This window comes from Schistocerca serialis, chromosome 2, assembly GCF_023864345.2.
Source record: "Schistocerca serialis cubense isolate TAMUIC-IGC-003099 chromosome 2, iqSchSeri2.2, whole genome shotgun sequence".
Taxonomy (NCBI): Eukaryota; Metazoa; Arthropoda; class Insecta; order Orthoptera; family Acrididae; genus Schistocerca; species Schistocerca serialis.
The window spans coordinates 551,667,141-551,670,366 of NC_064639.1; positions in this window are offsets into that span (position 1 = coordinate 551,667,141).

The following is a 3,226-nucleotide window of genomic DNA, read 5'->3' on the forward strand; positions in this document are numbered from 1 at the left end:
GCCTGCCTCTGATGCAGTAACCATGACCAAAATAATTCCCAATAGAATGCATGCACTTCTGAAAGCACACACTGCATGAGCAGGCAGGCAGCCCGCATGAGCTGGGACTGTGGTGTGGACTATGAGCTGTAGTACATCTGAAAAAGACCATTTCCAGTGCCACCAGCCAGAAGAAAACTAGGCAGGATGTCAGCTTTGCAGAAGGTGGCACTAGCAGCCACTGGCCACAACAACTCAGCACCCAACAAGAGCTATGTTGATGCACTGGGGAGGGGTGACATTGGCAGTCTCGTCAACATGCTCATGAAGATTGCTGCACAAACAGCTAAGCTTCCACCTGACCACAGATGAACAGTAGGCTGCTCAACCTGCCATTCTGGGTGCGATTGCGAGAGGACCTACGTATTCTAGCATTCCACCACATCCAGAGGCAGAAGGCGGCATCTGTTAATGACTCACATGCTAGCCCACAGCCGTTCTTCTTTTTACTCTGCCCTCCCCAACCTCACACCCTTTCTCACTTCACCCACTCCACTTGACACGACCTCTCACCCCAGGCAATCAGGAGACAGAGCAGTGAAGATATGAGCATGTGTTTTGTATTAGTTAATTCTGAAGGATGACAGTGCAAAAAATATGAGCAAAATTTTCAATCTAGTTTATGTGTGTATCAACTACTCAATGCATCAGAAATTTAAATTTTGTTCCAGCTAATACGAGGGTTGGAACTTTTAACAGTGGCAACTATTTATTTACAGCTCATACAAAATAGATACGTGTGTCAAAGTTTTACTGACCTTCAAAGTAGTCATCAGCACTGAGTATAACCCATTGCCAGCGATGTGGAAGTCGTAGGATACTCTTAGCAGTGCCAGTTGTGTTGACAGTTCAAGTGGCGCAGTCTATTGCCCGATGAATTTGTAGCAGTTCTGAAACGAATACCGTGAAGCGTTTCTTTCAATTTAGAAATCGTGTTGAAGTCATGAGGGCTTAAGTCAGGGGAGTGCAGTAGGTGGTATAGCACTTAGCAGCCCCATCAGTCAAACAAATCAGTAACAGCTTGCACCTTACGTGCTTGAGCACTGCCCCGCAAAATGATGGTCAGGTCCTTCAGAAAGTGTCATCACTTCTGTCTCTATGCTGTTCATTTTTGGAACACAACCTACGACCAGCTTAGAGACAGAAGTGATGACACTTTCTGAAAGTCCTGACCATCATTTTGCGGGACAATACTCAAGCATGTACGGTGCAAGCTGTTACTGATTTGTTTGACTGATGGGGCTGCTAAGTGCTATACCATCTACTGCACTGCCCTGAATTAAGCCATCATGAGTTCAACTCGATTTCTAAATTGAAGGGAACACTTCACAGTATTCGCTTCAGAACTGTTACAAATTCATCGGGCAATAGACTGCGCCGCTCGAACTGTCACTGCTAAGAGTATCCTATGACTTCCACATTGCTGGCAATGGGTTATACGGTTATACACAATCCTGGTGACTACTTTGAAGGTCAGTAAAACTTCGAAATACGTATCTATTTTGTATGAGCTGTTAATAAATAGTTGTCACTATTAAAGTTCCAACCCTCATATGTAGATTTTGTGAGGGAGGTATACTGCCTCGATAACAGAGCTACAATTGCTGTTAAAAGGATGACACCAACTACTTCTCTGAAAACTTGGATGTGTTTAACAGCACCACAAAATAAGTTTTATGATTATAATTAAGGTGATGTAGAGGGACATTTGTTATTTATAAGTACAGAATGTATGACAGTATTCTTGTAAGCTCTCACAAATTTTGTATTATAATACATAATCTTCACAATGTCAGTTTAGATAAAGTGAAGTGTCTAATGTAGATATAACTTTGTACAGCTACCTGCTGAAGAATATGCACACTGTTATTTAAGTTATACAGTGAAAGACCCCCCCCACCACACACACACACAACTGTAAGTATTCAAAAGGGCATAGTAAAAATTATATTCCTTTACTTTCCCAAATTTTTTTTCCCATTGTAGAACTGTTTTAAAACTACGTCTAACCAAGACTAGTAAATGATGCAGCATTGACAATAAAGGTGAAGTATCGTGAAAACTATTAAACACCACGTGAGATGTGTCTCAGGTTTATAACAGGGAGTGTGCAGATGTAAACTCTGATGTATAACACAGCTAATTGTAATTACCACATTTTTGTGCAGGTATCTACAGTTCAATGCTTATTTTGGGGGATAGTCATTTATCCTACAGATTCTTCATCTTTTATCCTGGATCTTCCATACTCTTAACGATTCTCACTAACTTCCAAAGTAATATGCATAGCTCAAAATAAATATTTTATACTACCACAAGTAAAGAAAAGGATGCTTCACATTACCCAGATACAAGGAAAAGTAATGAATTTGATGGAAATTTCATAATTAGTGACCCGTTGAACTGCCACAACCTGAATGATTAAATCTACTCAGATAGAGAGGGAACTGCAACAAAATAATAAATGCAAAAATATCTACTAACCAACCAACAGTAAAAGATCGCTAGCTTTGTGATTCTAATGTTCAATGAAGTGGCAAAATAGAAGCAAGAAAGATAGAGAGTTTAATGACCCACTGAGAAAGACAGCATTAGGTTGAATCTGCAAGCTTGCATATAATAAAAATGGAGAGGAAACTGGTCATAGTTTTCACAAGGAACATCTTCATTATACCTGATGTCATTAAAGGAAAGAATGGGAAACCTGACTCAATGAAAAACTGTAAATTGCTAAGTGGAACACCAAAAATGAAAGGAGTAAAGGTAACAACTAACAATATAATCAAGGCACTGAACTGTGGAAAAGCACATGCTGTAAATTAAAAGCTAGAATTCCAGTGCCCATAGGAACTATGAGACTAACAAAAACAAATGTATATGCATACAGCTACATTGCGCTGATGCTACAGCCCAGCTGTGTTATATTTACTCCTTTAAGGTTTTGAAAGCCTAAATTTGGATGAAGGACAGGCATTTGAACCACAGACTCCTCACAAAATTACGGAGGGATCAAAGGAAACAGGACAACGGGCAGAATCAAGATAGTGAGTGTAATTAATGAATTAATTCTGCACAGCTACAGACAGTATGGAAAAGGAGATTAACCATTTGGTCAGAAACCCATAAACCCATTATCTATAAAGGGCCTTTTTTTTTTTTTTTTTTTGCTAAGCAGTTTACGCCAAAA